Here is a 23,048-nt window from a genome sequence, read left to right as displayed (position 1 = left end):
GAATTGCCTGAGAATATGATTTTTCTTCCAAAATCTCCCTGATGGCGATGCTGATTATCTCAGGAGAAGAGGCTTATTAAGAGATATTTATTCAAAACTTGAAACTCATGTGAAACTTGAACAGTGACAACCATTCACATACAGCCATAGATTGCAGGATATGTGCAGCTTGCTTCTGGAATAGCAGCTGTGAAACCCCAGCTCTACAGGAAGCAGAGAGTACAGTGCAATGCTGTCATTTGTCACCAACAATTGCCACCAGCAGGAAAGATATGCCTTTAAAAAGGAGCAGAGAAAGACCGTGAGCACAGAACCTGGGTTGTTTTCAGTGGCTTAACAAGGATTAAACCACATCTGTTAATTAATATACTTTGAGAAGCCTAATGAAAAATAACATTTCTATCTGTGAAATTAATACATATATCTCCAGTATCAGATTTGCTTTAGAAGGACTGAATGTGGAGAGCAGCTGTAGTGAACAAGGCACCTGCTAATGCTCCAACAACACGAGGTGAGCATTAGCTCTCATTAATTCGTGTTCTTGGTGCTATTCGGCATCGTAGCTAACCTGATGTGATGTAACAGGATGTGGCATGCCAGAATGCATCACAACGTGTGCAGCATCATAAAAGCAAACGAGCCCCAAACAACTAAGCTTCCTTGCAGCCCCTGGCACAGAGTCCAGCATTCGTGATCAGATGCCGTCTTACCTTTATTATTAAAGTGTTACACCTTATGTTGATGGTTCAGTGGGTATTTTCTCTCATCTGTTTTCTAAACCAACGAAAGCAGGTCAATGCATCTTCATTTAAAAACAAAAGCACAGAATGCTGCTTACAGCTTTGCCTTACTGGGGTGTTTTATTTTCTTTCCCTCCTTGCGTTTTTATCTGATACACCCCAAACCTTCTCTTGTTAAGGGAAGACCAAGGAAATTAAGAAATTAAGAAATGTATGCTATTATATTAGCAACTCTCTTGAGAAAAAAAAAAAAATCTGGCATGTAAAGGAGCCCAAAACACTAGAACAGAAGCAAGCACAACAGCAAAGATGTGGCACTGCATGCTCCATCTAACAAGGTGTTGAGCACCAAAGCCCAGGGGACTCGTGGCACTCTCGCTGTGAAGATTAGACGCAAGCACTCACACAGGACACAGCAGGAATATGAAGGGACATGAAGTAAGCAATCCCAGCAGACAGCCTGTTGAGATGTCAGTCAGGCACTCTGCCTCCACCACCTTTCACAGAGCTAAACATCTCTTTATGTCAGAACAAATTGGGCAATCCTCAAATCTTTTTTCCTTCCCTTGACTTCAATGCAATGAGCGCGGGGAGCAGGAACGAAAGGAAGAGCAGGAGGGAGTGTGAGGAGACAGTTCAGCTTAGTTCACTTGAAAACACTGTGACACGCTACAAGGCTGTGTGCTGATACTGGCACCTCGCACAATCTTATCAGAGAAGCTCCAGCAGCAGCAGCCGTGCACCGCAGGCCTCTCTGCTCCCCCATCACACCAGGCAGCCTCTCCTTTCACATACAGCCCACTGCGTCCTTTGAAAATAAACCCCAACACCAGTGCAAAGGCCAACATTTCCTTATTTATGTATTTGTCACCTTCCCTAATTCTGTTCCTACCTTTCCTCGTTATTCCTCCTGGAGCCCTAATCTCAGCTCGCTCCTAGCACAGAGGTATAATGGAAAACACACTCTGCAGTGTTACTTTAAATGATTTGGGTTTACTCACAAAAAATCTATACCAGATACGCGCCTGATTTTATTTCTTCCTCATTTAAATAGATTGAGTGACAAAAATACGCACTGATCTTATTTTTGCAGCATAACAGCTATAAGAAACCTTCCCACTGACCTCTCTTGATGGTACAGACAACTCCGTATCATTATTCAGAGAACTGCCTTGAATGAATTTTAATATTTAAGCCAAGAAACGTTGCCTTAAAGTGATCAGGCAATTGTCATTCTTAAAAAATAATATCAATAAATAAAAATCAAAAGAAAACAAATTTTGACCTAGCCAACTTGAAGCATTCAGTGAAATGACTGGGACAGTTGTATACAAGAACAGCAAGATTAAGCTGCTAGTCCAACTTTAGGTTATGAAAGCACTGAATGATAAAAAATATATATATTTAAAGTCAGTATTCAAATTAAAAAAAAAACAACCAACCAACAACAGCAGTTTTAAAATGTGCAAAGTGAAAATGTGACAAGAATCAGTCACTGTCAGACCCACACATCTACTCCTTAGATCACGAGTTTATTGGAAGCGTAATCATTCATACAAAATCAGTCATTTCTAAAATTTCTGTCAGGACCACATGCTTCAAAAGTTGGAAAATATTAATTGATTATAGGTAAAGAATGGATGCATTACATTATGATTTCATGCTTCCGTTTATGACAGTGAGTGTATGATGCAGACATTACCAGACCATTTACTGACCATTACCTCTAAGAAAAGAAGTCCGTACTAAAAAGAAACTGTGCAGCATTTCTGGCATTTGTTAAAGGAAGAAAGCTTTATAAGAAAAAAGAAATACTACTGATTTTTACAGGTGTTTAATAAAGATAAGCTGAAAAAAGGGTTCCTATTTTAAGCTTGGTGATAGCTAAAAACGCATTCAAATATGTTCAAAAGCAATCTGAAGTCTCCTAAAAATGGGTGTTTAAAAGTATTCAAGAAAACAGTAAAAATGCAAATAATATTTGTCACATTATTGTAGCATATGGGACAAAAATACTCATAAATTCAAAGAACCCTGCTGAGGCAAAATGCATTTCATTTAAATATGACATTATTTGGGAGTCATTAAAACAGAAATAATGTTTATCGCTTGCCTTGTAAAGGTTACGTGAGAAAACAGCAAAAGTTTGCCCATAGCAGAATGAGTGGTGTGAGGGACTGTGAGCATAACTCCCTTAATTTTAGTTGTTATAACCATGCCATAGGAAATAAAAAGACTTAATGTAATTGATAATTCATTACTGTAGAATTACTGCAGTAAAAATAACGAGAAAGAACGAGCATTTTCAAGCACCTATGTTCAATATTCCTATACCCTTCGTATACATTACCATGTGGCTGATAGTAAAAAGGGTGACAACAGTAACTGTTGTCCTTATATTCAAAATGTGTTCAATCCTGACAAAGAACAAAGCGTAGACTGCCTTGTATTTCCTACAATAACTGCTCTTGTCCTTTCATTTACACATTTTTCCTTTTTCTTTCTTTTTGTATGGAAATAAAAACCCACCTAGTGGGGCCTCTAGGCTATACGGAGGTAGGCTAACGTACTGGTTTTAATGCAAAGAGCCCGAATCTCTTGATTAAAACATTCAACCTTCCTGAAAAGAGATGTTTTATATCTTTTACAATGAAAAGCCTTCTGCAACTTGAGTTCAGAAGCCTTCCTCTACGTAGACTTGCATGAGCGTGTATACTCATTTCAAAAACAACAAAATAATGCTGGAAAGCCCTACAGTTCTGCAGTCACCATTTTGAGCTTACAACTGTCCATTGCAGTCAACTGGCACCATTAACTTTTGGTTATTTGTGCATGTAAATCAAGGTGTAAACGCACACAGAGACCTTGATTACCCAGACATTCAGGCAATAGCTTGACTACTGTGAGCAGTTTTTTGAAGAAGCAATCAGATTAAGCATCCCATTAAATATCTGATGAAGGTAAATCAGGTCCTAGCTCTTAAAATTTGATCCTCCATTAGAACCATTCACATTTGTAAAAAATAAGTTGGCTTAATTCCGTCACTGACTTTAAATGCATTCCAGACAGCACTTTTACATAGTTTAAATCCAGTTTTAAATCCAAATGTAGAAGACCTGACACGAAAACCCAACTCCCTCCCAGTATGGGCTCAGTGGCTCTTGTGAGCATGAAAGGCTTTGTCCCTGCATCCCACATCTCCTATCTCCCAGACAACATAGCTTTCCTAAAGCTGTTCTGAAAAGAAAGAAGCGTAAGGCCAGCAGACTTCTGCTGAAGATCTCCACTGTGGACCAGATCCGACTAGCATCACATGGTAACACCACAGTCTGAAATCTTCACAATGGCCCACACAGATTTGTATTCAAGTTATTTTCTTTGAGCCTGAAATTGATCTGTGATGTTCTCTCTGCAGACTCACCATTTACATAATTTGCTGTTATTCTTGCATCACACACTGCTCCACTTTGTGGGCTAAATTCTTCTCTACGGAAGCAGTCAGGCGTGGGCTTAACTTGAAGCACACGAGGTCCTGGGAGACTTCTGTGCTGCTGTTCACACGCTACACTTAAACATACACTGATTTACTTTGTTGTATGGCAACCTAAACCTAACAGGATGTTGTGCAGCTTTTAATAGGGGATACACAATGACTGCAAGCAGAACCGGGCTCATCTTCTCAAATTATACTGATGTGCCAATGTCTCGAGACATCGCTGCATTTTCATAACAAGGAGGAGATTTAATTTCTGCAGATTTCTGCGAAAGGCAATTTGGAAACTTTGCAACAATGATATTGCTTCCCATAAATGCAAAATTGGTAAAAACATCATGAGGCAAACACAGCACATTCGCAATATCATTTTTTCTATCTTAAGTACCAGCATTATTCAAAGACATTACGCTGTTAAGTATCCAAATAATTCATTCATTTTAAGAATTGAAAGCATAATATTATTTTGTTAAATTAAGCTCTCTCTTTACCAAATCCCTCTTTTCCACTTACACGGAGGCAATAAAGGCATCTGAAAATGAGCCTGTGCATAAGGCTTTTATTTTCACTTTCAAGGCTTTGCACCTTTTCGACTGCAGCGTGCCTTCTTGTTGCTGAATAGTAAAATGCTTGCAGTTCTCTGTTTTTGAACTCAAAATGAGCCCTGAGTTTCAGCATGGCATTTGTACCTGCCATCAGCAGCAGGAAGGAGCAGGCTGGCAAGGAAAAGCGTCACCTGCCTTTCACTTACTGGCACCAATACAGGATCTCCAGTTATAAAGAAATGCTGATAACTGAAAGTGACTGCTTAAAATGATAGCAAAGATCAAAAGTTCTGACTACAGCAGGTTGGGCTGGGGAGAAGGGGGGCACAGCACAGTAATAAGCACACCGTATTAATTGATGAACATCAGGACTTTGTGGTCATTTAACACTCCCTATAAATGTAGGCTTGATAACAGTTATTGATCTCAGTTTTCCTGGAAGAGGATCCCTGGGCTCAGCAGTGAGCAGTTTTGCTTCTCTCAGTTCATAAATACAAGAACAGAGCTATTGCTAAAATGCCACCCTAACTGCTAAAAATGAAATAAGAGCAACATTTCAGTGCAATGTCAGAGAAATACAGATGTGTTTCCATGAGGATTTTTGAGCAGGTATCCCAAGGTTTATATAATCTCAAATTTCCTTATGGGAAACATCGGATTACCACAGCTGAAAATATTTCTTTCGCAAAGGTCTGTTCAAACCACCAAAGTTACTGTTTTTATTCAAGTCATTATTGCTCCTTCTTGTATTATCATGAAGCTGGAGCACCCCTAACAGTGACGAGCTCAGCCCAGCAGCTTATGAGGCGGGCCCACAGCAGCCTCCTGCTCAGGATGAAGCCACAGAGGGACAGGAGGTCCTGGACTGTGACATCTCCAGCATCAGCAGTCACCAGAATAACATCGACACCCACCATCTCTCTCTCGTTTGCCACTCAAAACTTTTCCGTGTTTTCCATCTTTGTAGCCTTCTCATCCTATAGCTGTCCTACTGAGCAGTCAAATCAGAAGCTAACTTCCAAAACATCCTGAGTTGCTGCCAGAAGCATCCAACATCACTGATATAACATGAATTAAACAGAAAATTATCCCCCCCTCTTGCTCTTTCCACCTCCTCTTCCCAAAAATCAGAACACCCCCTACATCTCCTGATCTCCTGTTCAGGTTAGACCTGGATGTCAAAGGAAGGGCCTCAACTGAAGTGCATGTCCCCTCCAACTCAGATTGCAGGAGAAGCTACACAAGTAGATGAACTATTGAACTCAGTTCTCTGCCTTAAAATACATTACATTGGGATCGTTAATGCACGACATAAGTATCCAAAAGATGTAACAGAATACTGAAAAATGAATTAAGGACGTATTGCCATCAACTCCAGCAAAATAATAAAAGTAGAGAGATTAAGAGGCAAGAATATCTTTTTGAATTGTAAAATAGGTTTATAGGTCTTCTAATAACAACTTTTACTCAAACCTTACATAAATAGGCTTATACGATACAAATATTATGTGGGCTATGTGGAAACTACAAGGTCCCTAATCATGTTTAGGGATTACTTGACAGAACAGAGACATTTCATTCCTATTGGACCTAGGGATTACAGCAAAGAAACATCTAATATTCCATTTTTTAATTTCATGCATTTTTTATTTACCTTTAATGATGCTGTATATATTCATCATCCTGAAATATTAAAACAGTATGAAAAAAGTAATAAATTGGTGGAAAATTTAGGGAATGGGAATGCAACAGCACGCAAATCATACACTATCAAGTGCTTGATACACATTTAAAATTACTGCCTAGTACAGCAAAGCCAAATTCCTGGCAGATTTCTGAAGCGCAAAGTCACAATAAGAAGATCAGCAGAACAGACTGAAATAATAGAATATTCATCCCCCTAATCCATATGCAATTCTTTAGGGCTTTTTTTTTTTTTTAACAATGCATATGAGGTCTGACTGTATTCAGGATTTAAATAAGTTGTCTCTCTCTTTCTCTCTTTCACACACACGCACACATACACACACTGTATTTTTGTTAAAAAAAAAGTATATACAGTTATCATTTCTGCTCTACTGCACCCACATTGACAAGGTTAGCACATTTCCTCACACCTCAGATGAAACAATAGCATTTTAAACAAAAGTGTTAAAAGAAATACATTTATTCATACCATTGAAACCCCCTGCAAGAGCATTGTTGGAAGGAGGAGATCTAGTTTGACTGGGAGAGAGATTTAATTTATTATTTTTTTTTTAACTCTTTCTTTCTTCATTCTAAATAATTACTAGTTAATTTAGAGCAATTTCATATTTAGTTATTGGTAATAAAATTTTGAAACCAGTATTAAATCTTTGAGATCGTGCATTTATCTCTAGACAGAGGTAATTTTAGATCTAGTATTGTACAAAGGGAGACGAATAAATCATCAGTTAAAAGACAGATGCTGATGATAATAGTGATACGCGTAGGAAATATGCGTGAGGATGGACGACAGTGGGGGAGGGTGGAGGATAAAGCTCCCATTGCCATGCAGGAGCCTACTGAATTACTTTCAAGTGGTGCAAAAGCCACAACTGAGCCACACACAGCAATATGAAGAAATTCATGCCTTGCCAAAGTGATGTAGAAAGCTTGGGATCAAGAAGGGCTGTGTCTGGCCTTAGGTGTCAGCTACTGCCCAGGACTTCAGGTCAGGGCCTGGCAAGGGGGAAACTAATCCAATTCCTTTAAATCATGCTCACATGGTATTAGCTGACATCCCTATTCAAATGGCAAGGTTGTTGTTTTAATTTCATATCCATTAAACAAACAATATAAAACATATTTAATGAAGGCTTTTATTTTTTGTAAGGAATATGCTCTCTTTGGTAAGAGTCTGCTGTGATTTATGCAGCCACAAAACCAGGATTTGCCTGTATTATGAGAAACATTCACTTACAAGGGTTTGTGCTTATTATTACATACCTGTAAGCAATATGCACCTATTACTGGCAGATTTGAGGGGGGAAAAAAAAAGACAACAACCAAACAGCCATACTGAGCTCAGCAGGAACACTCCAACCACACCAGGACTAGAAGATACCCATCCTGCTTAAGTATTTTACAGGTACAGAAACAAAAGAGCAAGCATTCCAAGAAAGGATTTGATCTGTACTCATGAACAAGGAGTTGTGAGAGGAAACAGAAGATGAACAAGCATCAGAAAATATGATGAAAAAAATCAGGGCCTTTTAATGCAATGAATTTTGGAGAGAAAGACTGATAAATGCTCCGCAGAAATGCACTGAACAAAATCTGAATCTGAAAACTATAAGGGGTTGTGGCTTTGCTGCAAACTTACCACATTTTAAAGAGAGGCAATTAAATAAGGATGCAAAATACCACTTTTTTTCTTTAAATAAGGCTGCAGAAGAGATAGGAAGAGGAATAAAGCGCCACCTCTGAAAATTACAGTATGCTTAAAATACATCCTGCTATTCTTCCTTCTGCTATCCTGTATTAACAGGACATAACAGTAGTCCAAGTGAGTCTTTATTCTAGTGCAGGAAGCTTTTGCCTGTGACCAAAAACTAGAAAAGAACAAGAATGCTTTTGCCCGAATTTCAGAAGTTTGATCCAAAACAGAGCTACTAAGCTTCTTCTGCACACATCTGTAAAAACCGTAACCACTTTTTAGCGTGAGGAAACTACTACTACTCCTTGTTCACACTATTCAGATAAAAGTCTCAACCACCTCCTTTAGAAAGCTTCTAAGCAAGCAACATGAGACATATATTTGGAATATGAAAGTTTAATCCTACTCATTAAAACACGACAAACTTATAATTAACTGAGAATGGAGTCAATAATGAGAACATCCTTCATTGTAATGATGTTGGTACTATCAGCTTGTAATATGGGAATACACCACAAGGAAAGTGAAGTGTAATAGGGAAAATAACAACTCAGTTGCTAAAAAAAAAAAAAAAGGCCTGAAAGTTTTCACTTTGGTCCAATTTTTAAAGCATAAATTTTAAATCCTCAAAAGTTACATTTTTCCTGTCATCAGACAAGATAATACATTACTGTGTTTTCCTGCGATGAGGAATAATTCAAGGTCTTACATTGCCTGATTAATCTCACAACCAATATTTAGAAAAGGTTTCTCTTTGAGCTAATCAAACTTGACAAAAGCAATCTTCAAACTATGCCACATTCACTGATTTGTAAGATACCTCTAACTTGTGTTTTATTAAGTGCAGCTTAAATTAGCAACAGCTCTAAATCCACTTGCTTGTAGCACCTGCTGAATCTCACAGGCAGTGCATGAGGAACACAGAAAACACAGGTCAAAATTATTAGGACAAAGTATTATTTTTCTTAAAAAAAGGATGTTATTCTACCATGAAGTCAGCAACCAGCTACACCTCCACACTGACTTTATGATGTACTTCTGGAGAATATACGCTGCTAGCATTCACTTTACCTTTGCTTCTGGAACTAAACTGCCTTGACTTTACTGGATAACTTCTGTCCTGTGATTCTTCCAAATTATGCTTATTTTTATACAATTGAGTCTGTATAAAGTATATTCATTTCTCTATGTATCAAAGGTGTAGGCCTTTTTGGCTTGACTGGGCCATGAGTGAAGAGGAATTGTCTTAGGCTGAAGGAGTTACATATAAAAGTAACAAAAAAAAAGTCTATTTTTTTATTAAAACATAAAAGTAAAGCACAACAAAACAAAGCTAGCAGGTTGAGCACACATGTTCTAAGGCTTCCAGTGCCACAGATGTATCACAAGGCCACAATTCCTACAGAAGGGCACTGCTGCTATGGAACAGCTGCCACCATGAGGGCAGCAGCTAGCTGGGAAGCACTGCAACTCTAGAAGGGAACAATGTGGGAAGCATGTAAACACCTTCACAATCCCTTTTTTAATATTGGTACTTCCCTCCTTTTTGTTAATGTCCATGCATATGTGACCAGAATTTTCCTATGGTTTGGGAGTCTGAATTTGGCTGCACAACCCTCTGCACCAGAAGATTCTTTAATTAGGGCAGCAGAGCAGAAGGACAAAAATTACAGAAGTATAGTATTAGTTCTCTATTGCAAATATACTCAAAAAGAAAATAAGGCTTCCAGCTTTTTCTTCTCTTTATGTCATACTTAAGTTCAGGATAAATCTCTCTATAAATCTCTTTCTGAGCTACTAACTCCCTTTATTTCTTCACGGTTGTGTACAACATAGACAATGACTGTTCAAGTGATCTGATATCATACTTCATTAACAAAGACTCACACATATAAGAAGTTGCTAATATAATCCTTTTCTAGACCCAAGGAAGTATAACCAAATATTGGGTAACACACTCTGAGAAGACTATCAGTGAGTTTCTCTATTTGTTTATATAAATGGGCCAATGCTTTAAAGTACTTCAGAGCACTTAACCAAAGCAAACAAGCACTTGAACTTTAAATATCTAGCAAGAGGAGCTATTGACAAGTATGACTTTACTTAGTAAATCTTAATATCTTTGCAAACTTGAATTCATAGTCTCTTCATAAGGAGAAACAGCAGACTCTTATCTCAGCCTCAGCTCTACTTCAAGCTCCCACACAGTGAGAGGGGTAAGCAACTGCACACTCCCTTTTTATTTCTTTTTGTTTGAACAGACTGCTTCAAGTTTTCTAGATGAGCACCCCAGCCCCACAGTAGTCTTCAGAAAGCTGTTTCTGAAGCTGAAACCAGAACATTATTCTCTTTCTCATTTGCCCTGTAAAGTATGATTTCTCCATCTTAACGAACTTCCTTTTCAGCTCCTTGCTACCCACAGGCAACAAAGCACCAATGATGGAACACATCCACCGAGTGCTCCTTGAATAACTCCCAAGAGGTGAATAATGTTGTGCGAATAACTCGCTATTCTCAGTAAAATACTGAGCAAAATCATTCCTCTGGTAAGCAGCCATGTAGTAGAGTCAGTTTGAAGTCCACCTTTTTGGCCTTCACACTTGTGAAACCCTTCTTAGCTACTGTATTATATACAATTAGAGTGCTCATTCCTTAGCCAAAAGATGATCTGATGTCCATATACATTTCCGCTGAGAAACCAGCATCTGAAGAAATGGTCATAATTAGTATTCTGTTGGTTTAAACAGTATTTTTTTTCTTTGAAACATTATGACTTCATGTAGGTCAAGTACCACACAGCTTCATAGCCGGACTCTCTGCCAAATCCGGTTTGCTGTACCTGAGCAGCTGCACTCAGTAAGGATTTATGTGTTTTGAGGACAGGTCAGTGGCAATTTTCAGAAGGATAAAACCACCAGTATACACCAGGTCATCTCAAACCCTAAGTTTGCACTGAGAGCCATGAAGGCTGCACTTAAAGCAAGCCCTTCCAGCCAGCAGCAGGCTAAAATCCTGCAGTATATTTCAATTCTTATTTCTTTTTGAATTTGTTTTGCACTCAACTTACATGTCTGTACAGTGCAGGACTGTATGTCTGTAGGGTGTTTCCTTGTGCACACACCTGCATGAGTGTATGCACATTGAGTGAATTTGGTGGCATATCCTATTAAAAGATTTGCACTGGCCAGACTGGTAACAAAGAGTCCTCAAAATCTATTTTACTGGGAAAAAAACAACCAACAACACAGGAGAGATGCAGTTGAACATATGAACTATCCAGTGATAAATCTTCAGTCTAGATACAGTTCCTGAAGGAAACGGCTTTGAGATTTCAGTGACATACCCTTTATTTTATAAATAGATTTTAGTAAGTAAAGCAGCTGAGAAATTTATGTCTGGGAAAGAAAACAACCTTTCTCAAAGTTTATGAAATAATATGTCTGATTCTTATAATTTCTCAAGAATCCTGATTTTAAGCCCAGGTGTCTATTGGCACATGCTCTCTGCAGTTGATGCTGAAGAACACACAGCTTTAATCAAATTAATATTCCAGAGCCCAGTTCTGATATTATCTTCCCCTCATCCCTCCAAGTAAGTGTTTTAGTTTCTATAGAACTATTTCTGCTCCCTAATCTTAAAAAAGGTGAAACTAGAATTAAGGTTATTCTTGGTTGCTCTGTTCGTGATATGCTTTGGTCTACTATGTGAAACAAGTTAGATTTGGACATACTGAGTACACATCACAATGCTCTGACAGGAAACTGAAAATAAACAGAATCTAGTACCTTTCTTATTCTTTTAGTAATACAGTGCTCACTTATTTAAAGAAAAATTCTTATTAGTGAATGCATATTTGAAAGATCAATCAACGAGAAAAGCAATACAGCACACTTTGGGGTACAAATATCCCAAATAAAATGCTATCTTAGAACAGTGATAAAAACATGGCTACAACAAAAGAAAGCGTAATTCAGTTTTCAACACACTGCAAGTAACATGATGTAATTATTTAGAAAGCCTTCCATGACCCCACGGTTTTGGTAGAAATGAATTAAAGGGTGAAACTGAAGGAGAAAACTTAGACAAAATTAACTCAAAGAGAAAAGATAAGAACAGTGGAAAAAAAAAACAACCAGACACAGGGAAAGTACTGGTCTACTTCATTCTAATAATAGAGTCATCAACAGAGTATCTATATGCACTAACACCTAATTTGAGCATCCTGAATTCTGATCCTGATTTCCAGAGATGGCAACTACATATAAAAAAAAAAAACTTAAATTGCTCATTACTAGAAATAGATTGATTTGCATGAGAAAGTTAAGAACCAGATTCCCATTTTTTTAAAGAATGTTAAGATCATAGGCTGAGCTCTCAAAGTGAGCCCTAACTCACAGGTTAATGTTTTCCTCATGATGGTAGCAGCATCACTGCCCCTGGGAATGGAAGTGGCATTGGAGCAAGCCCAGCAAAAAACAGACAAGGGCTTTTGGAGATGAGCATGATAACCTTTCAGTATCTAAAAAGGGGCTATAAAAAAAAAGGGGGGGGGCAGAATTTTCAGCAGAGTCTGTTGTGATAGGACAAGGTGAAATGGTTTCAAACTAAAGGAGGGAAGATTTAGATTAGATAGAAGAAAGAAGTGCTTGCAATCAGGGTGGTGAGGCACTGGCACAGGTTGACTGGAGTGGTGGTAGATACCACATCACTGGAGATGTTCAAGGTCAGGCTGGATGGGTCTCTGAGCAACCCAATCTGATGTAGGTGTTCCTGTTCATTGAGGAGGACACCTACAAGGAGTTGGACTAGACAGTATTTAAGAGTCCCTTCCAACTCAAACAACTCCGCAATTCTATAACTCTGCTCAGCATTCAAAGACAAACAGAGAAACGTTGGTATGGGAAAAATCATCAACAGTAAGAGACTGGAAGATACCTATGTTAGTCCGACAGCATATGACAACATGGATCAGGCTTACAAACAGCTTGGTAAGGGCAGACCCTTTGGTAACGGTGGAAAAAATTGGCTCATGTTGAACAGCTTCCAAAGCTGCAGCCCTTCTCAACTTTTCTAGTTTTCATTTGCTTTCTCTCCGTCAGCAAAACTTGCTGGAAGAAGTGCTTGACTGCTTCTCTTATTCTTATGTATGTGAATTCAGAACAATCAAAGAAAAGGGAGCTTTATCCTATAAGAACATCACCATATAGGATTGATCCAGGGTGGTGCACATCGGGCACAAAACATTCTGACTGCAGGATAGCAGCCATCATTTTCAACTGCTTGAAGGTTTTATGTTTTAAATTGTGTACTAAATACTAACTTTAGGCAGGGCGGGTTTGTTGTGTTGGTTGTTGTTGCTTGTTTTTTTTTTTTAATCTTTTCTGCTGGAGTGTACTAAATTTGATATAAGTAAATGACTAAACTAAGATATAAGATAATTTGCTTATTCAGACAATACATCGAGGATCTAACAGGTTTTTCCCACATTGCCAGCTCTAAAAATTGTGTTGTCAGAATTGACATCCTCTGAATGCTACGGGTGAAAATTCTTAATTCAGCATTTTTATGCGTTAGCAGTTTATCCAAACACAGTTGTTCACATTGTTAAGAACCACCCCAAAGTTCTTATAACTCATGCATTGCCCATTGCTCTATAGGAGACAGTTTTCGTTGTACCAGATAGTGGTTTGTCACCCTCTAGGAGAAGCAGCCACCATGATCTTTCTCACCTTTCTTTACTTAGAGGGCAGTGAGGCAGTGGCACATCTGCCCAGAGAAGCTGTGAAGATGCTCAAGGCCAGGTTGGATGGGGCCCTGGGCAGCCAGAGCTGGGGGGTGGAATTGGGTGGGCTTTAAGGTCCTTTTCAACATAAGCCATTCTATGATCTGCAACCACACAGCACATTTTCTTGTTTTAAATGTACTGCACAATCACAGCTGCCCAAACACAATTATTTAGCACAAACTACTGAACCCCCCCCATCCAACCACCCTGGGCTCTAGAAAAGCTCAGAAACAGGACCGATATTGGACAGGCTGGCATATAACAGCAGTTCACACTTATCCTCTCCAAAGCCAAACACCAGAGAGGTGAGCAGCAGCATGCTGCTGGCCATGGTCTCCCACCACCCCAGCTCCTGCCTGCGCATTCTGCCAGAGCAGTGCACAGGAGAGGGCGCAGATCCCCTTCGTCACTCACCATCCTTTTCTAGTCACATTCACTATGCATTGCACTAGAAAATCGTAACGGTGTTAAAATATTTTGGCAGGATTTGTTATGGCCAGATCACTCACTTCCTTTGGGACACACAAAGCCTCCTCTGGCAATGAAACAGCCAAAATGTCAGCAAATCCTATAGAACAAAAAAGGGTCCGTCAATGTAGAGCTTAAATGAATCTCCATTAAATGCAAGCAAACAAACAAACAAAAAAATATGCATAACAAAGATATACACACATAAAAAGAAACAGCCTAGAAATAGTCACTTTTTATTAACATTGCCTTTTTTTACCCTCTAGAAACTTTTTAGCAGCATTCCAATGTATTCATCACCAGGTGCTATTAGAGCACAAGCTCACTCCAAGTGTTACCAATTCACAGACAGATTAGAGGGCACATTAATAACATAGTTAATATGAAGTGTTTAGAGCCTTTACGTCGGTGACAAATACGACTCAGCCAAATTTCCTGACCATTGAGGCCACGGAGGAACAATTTGGTAGATTTCATCAACAGCTCTAATTATGTTCCTGTCAAGTCGAGAACAAAGTAATCCATAACTGGGGGGCTGCTCAGAGACAGTGGCACACAAGAGTAATTTATGCCCAAGACACAGGGCCCTTGTTGTAGTTAGAGAGCACAGCGCCTGACTAACAAGTGGCTTCAAAAACGAATTTATTAGGGAAAGCACAGCCCACCAAATGCAGCCTCATGGGATGTTACAAGAGAAGGACTTGTAGACAGCCTTGTCTGTGCCAGCATCCCAATTCGTGCTCTCCCCAAACTCCGTAGGCTCTAAAATGCAGGGCCTGAGCTCAAAGCATCACTCAGCTGGGAATGGGACTCCAAGACCAAAAAATCACGTCAGTTCCTGGAACAGAGGCTGCACCACAGGTGCCCTCTTTCAATCCTATAAATAAGGCACTAATGAAACACGCAGAGGGATTATTAGCAATAGTGAACTAAAACACTGCCATACACCACACATCTCTTACCACAGCCCATCTGGGAAACAGGCTGAGAAGAGGAAGAGGGGGCAAAACGAGGGAAAAGCCGTCATGTAATTTTGAGTCATTTTCCACTGTGATCTATATTGGGATGCAGCTTCTGTGCTTTAAGATGGGAAGGGGGGAGAGCGGGGAGAAGGATATGTGTGGCACTCGTGGCATTTCACAGAAAGGCAGACACGTCTCCCTGGGGTTGGGAGGAGGGAGGAGCATGAAGCCTGCTCACTTGGGACTGGCTATTTTGCAAGTAGTTAAGAGAAAACAAAAGCATGCACTGCCAGTGTAATTAAGAATAGCTAGAAACCCTTGGATAAATAATTATAACCAAAAATTAGACTTTAAACGTATGTTTATGACAAATATCAAATGCTGAATGGATTTTAGAGCACAGTTTTCTGAAGTTAGCTATGAACATACACTCCCGTCAGCAGTTTAAGGTTTGTATTTAACTAGACAGACAGCACAGAACTAAAAAAAGTCATTTTACCACTTTATATCCTTTATATTCCTTTATTTGATAGCAAAGAAATAAGCTAATGAGATTGTCATCAGCTAACTGAAGCAGCAGCCTTCTTGAAGGGACTGAAGCACAAGTGATGGGAGCACTCAGACAAGACCTATTTTGGAGACTGACCACTGTTCCAGGAAGGTTGCTTGCCGAGTTCCCCACTGGTAAAATGGATGCAAGTATGCACAGGGAAGGGCATCATCCTCATGTGCTTCTTACCAAGGGATTTTTGGCCCTTGGCCTCACTGAACTATATGTATTAGTTACCTCACCTTATAAGAACTGGTACAGATCAACTGCAAGATGTAGCTGGGCAGCACAACAAAAAAAACCTTTAACTTCCTTCATGCTTTGCTAAGATTTCTTATTCAAGTTTGCTTGAACGTATCCAAACCTGAAAATCCTCTGCTGCTAGGTTTAGGGAATTCCCCAGTGCCTTCTGAGGCAGCTGGTATTAGTCTTACAGCAGAAGCACTTCAGAGAATTACGATTACTTGCACCTTATAACACTTTGCAACCAAGGATAAGCAAAACAACAGGACAAACAAAACACACAACTCCCCTCCCTTCCTCAAAAAAGTCACTCCACAAACATTGATGGCTTAGGCCTCACAGGGAGGCAGAGGGAAAAGGAAAGGACACAGTCCTATTCTACGGATGCAAGAAGAGAAAACTCTGGTAAATCACACAGAGGGTAAGTGAGAAGGCAAGCAATGTCTGGACTTCATAATTCCCAGGCTCGTGATTCAGTCACAAGACACGCTTCCTCTCCTGGTGAAATGTCATGCTGCCTCATGCTTCTGTTACAGAACGCATTTTAACCAAGTGTAGCAAAAGCATGATGATCCCATTAAGTATCTAACATCTAATACCTTGTGAAAACTAATTTAGTGCTTTATCAAATCTCTAGTTTGTATGTAGAGCATAAACTGGCTACATTTGCTAATAGGGCAGATTGACCCATCCCATATATTATCAAAACACATCAAAGTCTGCTGGAGGACACAGCCTTAGCTACTTATTATCCTCTGCATTAACTCTCTCACCAGCTACTCAACCAATACGTTTTCCAGTAACACATCTGTCATGATTTCACAGAGAAATCAGCAATTCTGAGCAGCAGGGCAGTTAGAGACAGATAACAGGACTAAACCCATCGCCCGACTTCTCAATCTGCTGTTAATTGGCAAAAAACAGAAACCCACGGCACCGGCCCTGCACAGCAGCACTCCACTGCTGGCCTCCAGAGATTCCCCCTCTTAGGCTTGTATTTTTAGAGCTTTAGTCATTCACATGATTTCTGCATGATTTATTACATACGAGGGAGAAATAAAGTGATATACTAACATCAAACTTATAAGGTGATTTTTAATATATATATTTTGTGAGCAGAAAAAGGGCGTCTTATGCAAGAGAACATGTGGCTTAGTAATCAGGAAAGAAAGCGCCAGAATATTACTAATAATAATGTTAGATCAAATGAGAACATCTTTGTTGGCTTGGATGCCACGCAATCGTATTCCTGCCTGTGATATATTTAGAGTATTGCTTGAGACACTATATAATGAACTGTAAATTTTGAAACCACGCTTCTTAATGGCTGTGAGCTCACCTACATGGCTAATAGAGGTACTTTTTTTTTTTTTAATTACAATTGTTACTAATCTCTTTCAGCTAGTATTTGTCTTTGGATTTGTAAACCCTGACCCATTGTATGCAGGACTCTCAGAGACTTTTTCTGACCACTTGGCCACCTGAGTTACCAATTATCACCATAACCCACTGGTGAGGAAGGCAGTGCTGGAATATTCCAGAAGAAAGCCAAAAAGAAACTCAACAGAAAGGAGAAAAATAAATGTTTCACTTTTTGTATGTGATTATTTACAGTTGCAAAATATAAGCACAGCCCTAACATGGTGCCTAGTCATTCACTTTTAATTCTATGGCTTCCATTGTTTTGTTCTATAAAGACAGTTGGTCAAGCACTGATTTCTTCTTTTCCCTTATAATCTGTGCCTTCCCACATCTTTAACCAGTAGTATAAACTAGTAAAAGGCATTTTGGGGTGCAGGATGTTTCAGGGATGTATTCTCAGTTATTTCAGAGCCCATTGAAGACAGGTCATTTGTCACCCAGCTGTGGTTGGTTGTCACCAACCCAAATGGGTCAATACAGCAAGTTTTCTGCTGGGTGAAACATCTAGCCAGGGAAATGAATCCACTGAAAGCAAAATAAATAAATAAATAAGTGGCCCATGATGGAAAATGCAACAATTCTACGTTACAGAATTTAGCTGTGAGTCCTTGGAGCTTTATCCCATCTTACTTCCCTGGATGTTATTTGTTTTTTTTTCCCTTCTGTTTTTATTTCAAAATCACAGGAACTATGCAGCCTACCAAGGCTGTAATCACTCAGCAGGAGCCTGGCACAGGCACAATGCAGCCACCAGTCAGGCAGTGGGGAAATGAAGGAAATCTCTTTCTCCCTCCCCCTATGTTGCTTAAAAGGGGCTCGGCATGAATGAATCTTCCCGGTAGCCACCAACAATTTCTTATTCCTTCCGAGCAATCATCAATTTCAGTATCAAGTGGTTTAGTGGATCCACAACTGGTAGTGGCAGCAGAGGAAGCCCAGCATGCAAACGTTTTGGCTAATTTAAAACCCTTGTGCTGCCGAATCAAACATGACAAGACAACAGTAAAAAGAGAGGCTATTATCCCAAATGAGAGGCGGCGGATAGCTGAAATTGGCTTGAGTGGCAGAGACAAAAGAGGTGGAAGGAGCAGGCACAATAATACCAGATACAGCATGCACATCCTCCCCCACCCCCAGTGGGCTCACGCGTATCACCATGAGAAGGAAAAAAGGCAGTGTTTCCAAGTTTCACGCCCAAGCAGAAAAAATACACATAAAAGGATACAAAATAAATTAACAGCTGGTAAAACATCTGCCCCGTGGGGATGGAGAAACTTAACTTACAAGAGACATCGCCCTTGCAGTAGAAAAGCTAATGCTCTGAACACTAAAACTGTCATTTCCTACTGAATTAGTGTCCTGCTGCCCAAAGTTCATCACAGTGAGTTGAGGAGCAGAAGCACTGATTTAGGATGGAGTAACCTTAAAAAGAGAATAACCTGAGGTGCCGCCACTCCGTACCGAGAGCTCGCCAAGTGCCCAGAGCTCAGGGCTGCTGGGGAGGCAACGCGGAGGGCAAAGGAATTAATTTTGCAAGGCATTTGGGAGACCATGAGCAGACTGATGATGTTCAGAGCCGTGAACCCTGGTGATGGCTTGCAGCTCACAGAATGACGACCTGTGGGATCACTGGAGAGCAAGCAAGTTGTCTTTTGCAAGATTAACAATTTAAAAGTGCTGAAATTAATTTTGTTTAATAGCTGTGGGTGCAGACTCCTTACAAAGTAGGTTGCAAGGTCAGCAAGCCTCCTAAAGCCTTTTAAAATGCAGCTTTTTATAGGGACAGTAGATTTAGGGTGGCTTAGGTCTTAAAGATCTAAAAAGCAGAAGTGTAAGAGGTCACTTCCTACCACTTCCAAATCTTGGGTGAAGACATCTGTTTCGCTTCTCACTTGTAACACACATTCACTGGTACATTCACAGCTACTTGAAGCAGCATGGGCTTTGTAAGTAGGCAAGGAGAAGACGACAGTACAATCAAACAGGAGAACCAGGTTGATGAGTATGTAGCACATGTAGCACACTCCTGGAGATCTCACAGGAAGGTGTCCTCCCACATTGCAAGTTGGGAGAAGGAAATTTTAAGAAGGAGAATGAAAGTCTGGAAGGGAAAAGACAAGGGCAGGGAGCGCTCACCCCTCACAGAGAGGTCTGTCTGTGATTCCTCTTTACCTGAGGCCATTGCTCCCTAGATTGCTGTGCAGAGTGTGCAAAGGAGCAGCTGGGCTCAACGCTGAAATTCAAATCAGCTGTTTGAGACACTTGCTCAGCCTCACACCCCAATGCACGTGAGCTATTACGACACAACAAAAAAGACTGACTATTGCTCTATTGCATGAGACTTTTGTCCTATGCTTTTGTAATAGCATCCAACAAGCCACACAGGTAAAGTTCAATGTGAGTGCAACTTGGGAACTACAAACAGAGCTTTTGATTTGCAAAGCTGCATGCATGAAAAGAAACCCACAAACTCAAGCTGGATTACAGACCCAAAGGAGTATACCCCCACCCCAAAAGCCAACTTCTCCATTTGGTATTTCTATGCATGTTATCCCACCAAAGGAAGCTGGCTCACTGTGGTCCCACAGGCAGAGGAGCCATTTCCCTGGCAGCAAAGGGGCCACTGGTCATTAGTGAGGATGCAATTAATTCATCTGCAAGCCTGTCTGACAGCGGCTGAAGCAGAGCACCAGCCGCTGTTCTCAGCCCATTCCAGAGGGAGCAAGAACAAAGAGCCCCTGAGAAGTACTTGAGACAACACAAGAAAATAATTTTAGATGCATATTGATACTGCCACTGAGTAGCGTGTGCTTTCAAACTGACACACACTGTTGTATGTGGTATTTGTTCCCTTTTTTGTCTCCAAGTTGAATTCATATCCTCATGCAGTGCTTCAAGAAAGCCCCAGTTCACATTTCAGTGAGGCACTGCTTAAAAGGCAAGCCTGCTGCAGGTCCTTAGGGCACCTCATCCATCCTGCACTCTGATGGCATTCACCACCAAGGGACCCCATTAGGAAGGAAGGGCAAACTGAGACCCTAACCCAAAGCAGTCTGAAACAGCACCAGCATACTGGTGTAGCAGCAATGGATGAGACTTCATTTGTCTTCAAAGCATGGGAAGCCAATATATCTGCATCATCACAAGCTCAACTTCAATTTCCAACCTTGTAGCAAAAACACGGATCAGCTTTCTGTCTGGGGATAAAGCAGCAGAGAAGTGTCACCCAAGGCTCCAATTAAACAGCTGGGAAGTGACGCACTTACAGTGCAGCCCCGCGCAACAAAACACCCTAGACAATGTCTGTGTCTCAAATCAATTGCCCAGAAAGGCAGAGCCACAGGCTATGAAAGATTGCCTCTCCCTCCATACAGTGGAGTAACTCAGAAGCATCCTGTGCTGCATAAGATGTGCCAGGAAAGGCAGCTGCTGTAGGAACACTACCAGTACTGGAGATATCCCAGAACCCACCCTCCCTACAGAAGGTTAGGTCCTTACAAGCAGGAAGAAATGGTGTGTTTGTTCTACAGCCAAAGTAATTACAGGCTTACCTATGTTACTTTGTATTCCTCCGTTCATAAAAGAGCTTTGTATTGTTGTTGAATGAACAGAGCATGAGACTAGTGTTTATCTCAAAGTCCTAGAGATAAATTTGGGGCTGGCAGAGGATACAACTTCACTCTGATCAGGAAAGGTGATTCTGTTTGTACCAAGCACGAATATGGCCAAGTGAGCTTCCTTCTACATTGCTTGTGAAAACAGATAAGCTCAGGTAGGTGGTAGGTGTAACACCCTCACAGACAATATGCACATAAATATTTTTGGACTTCATTTTGCATGTTAGTTTATTAAGATAGTACTGCAACACAAACTGCTATTCTTACTCTGTGGATGCAGTTTCAAGGAGAACATTCAAAATCTTGTTCAAATACTTTCAAGGAGAGATTCAAATACTGTAACGTGAAACATGTTTGGTAGAGAAGTACTATTTTTCGAAACCTGCTCACCATTTTCTAGGAATCTCTAGCTAAGGCTCTTATTTATTGTTCAGCAGCCCCCTCTTGTTGCAGACAAGATCCTCCTATGCCAGGAACTTTCCAAGTGCAAGGAGAGACCACCACAACCAATACTCTAGAAGCTGTCTAGGCAGCTTTTAGGGACCAAACATTTCTTCTGCTGCAGCCAGCACTGTAAACCTAAGGTTATATTGTCCTCGTGCAGAACTGTATCACCTCAAGCGCCAATCTGGCTGACCAGAAACACATATATCTACCTACCTATTCAATTCATATCAAGAGGAAAGCAAGGGGAGAAAAGGCAAGGTCAGACACTTACGTATAAGCAACACACCTTACACAGACCCAAATCAACAGCAGAAATGGCCTTCTCTTGACAAATCCACAATTTGTTGCTAACAAGTTAGTTCACATGAAATGCCAGACCAGTTCTCCTCCTATTCATGCTCAAGATCACAAAAGTATTTCCAGCCAAAAGCCTTTTTGTGCATTCACATTTATCCTCTGTGAGCCCTCAGAGAAGACAAACCTGAGTGTTCTGCTAATCTACCAAACCTTATTAACACAAAGACAGCTCTATTCTCTGAATCACCAAAAGGTTCACTGAGCAACATCCTTAACCACTGCAAAATCTGCATGGATGAGATATAGTCCCAGACATCTTCTTTAAACTCACTGTTTCAAAATGTGGACCTCTTTCTCCTATGTTCTCTACTTTTAGTTCGTCCTTACCCTGCAGGAGAATGGAAGAAATGCAAGAACCACCCTTCAATTCAATTCTCCTTTGAGTTGTACATGTTTCCCATGAAACAGAAAGATGCTGTCTCAAAAGCTTTCTTTCCTCCACCTGGAATATTCTCAAGACTCTATGGCCCTTGAAGACCCCCTAACAAGCTAGATGATGATGGGAAAAAAAGAAGTCCTTCCACTTGCTCAGCACTGACATCTTGTGCCTTGCCATCTCTTCCAGCCCACAGTACAGCACTATTTCTGAATGTCTTGAAGAATAATGGGGAGAGGGGCATTTGGAAAAACTCAGACTGAGATCTTGGCAAAGAGAAAAAAAGAGAAAAAGTAAAAATAATAATAATAATAATAATAATTTTTTAAAAAGCCCAAGTCAGAAAGTTTCATCTGAGAGATCTATCTGAATTTCTGCCACCACAGGACACTGTTGAAAACAATTTGCTTTTCCTCTGAAACACAACAAGTTGGGTTCTGCCAACTTTTTTAGCTTATTTTTAATCCATCTCCATATCTAGGATTATTAAACATAAGTTGCAAAAAAAAGACATCAAGAACTGACAAGCTGTAGCCATGAAACCAGATGTTACTCTCCTTGCCTTCACTCCCAACAAGCAAGAGACCAGTCATAAACATGGCCATAAACAACTTTTCAAAGGCATATGAAGAGATAAGTAACA

At 40.2% G+C, this 23,048-nt stretch overlaps 1 protein-coding gene across 5 annotated transcripts in view; it reads right to left on the bottom strand.

The window, feature by feature from the left end:
• Nucleotides 1–23,048, bottom strand: part of ESRRG (estrogen related receptor gamma) — a 381,433-nt gene that overhangs the window by 205,221 nt on the left and 153,164 nt on the right. Inside the window, exon 2 of one of the 5 annotated variants that reach the window (XM_090135030.1) lies at nt 14,473–14,531. The exons of 3 other annotated variants lie outside the window; for them this stretch is intronic. The gene's annotated coding sequence lies outside the window, so the exon portion shown is untranslated. Of the gene's footprint in view, nt 1–14,377; nt 14,398–14,472; nt 14,532–23,048 lie in introns of those variants that run through there. One more of the 5 variants, XM_090135031.1, reaches the window with a different exon arrangement.

Source organism: Phasianus colchicus, chromosome 2 (assembly GCF_987193195.1).
Source record: "Phasianus colchicus chromosome 2, bPhaCol1.hap1.1, whole genome shotgun sequence".
Lineage (NCBI taxonomy): Eukaryota > Metazoa > Chordata > Aves > Galliformes > Phasianidae > Phasianus > Phasianus colchicus.
The sequence above is the reverse complement of the archived record's forward strand: the minus strand, read 5'-3'. Positions and strand labels throughout refer to the sequence as shown.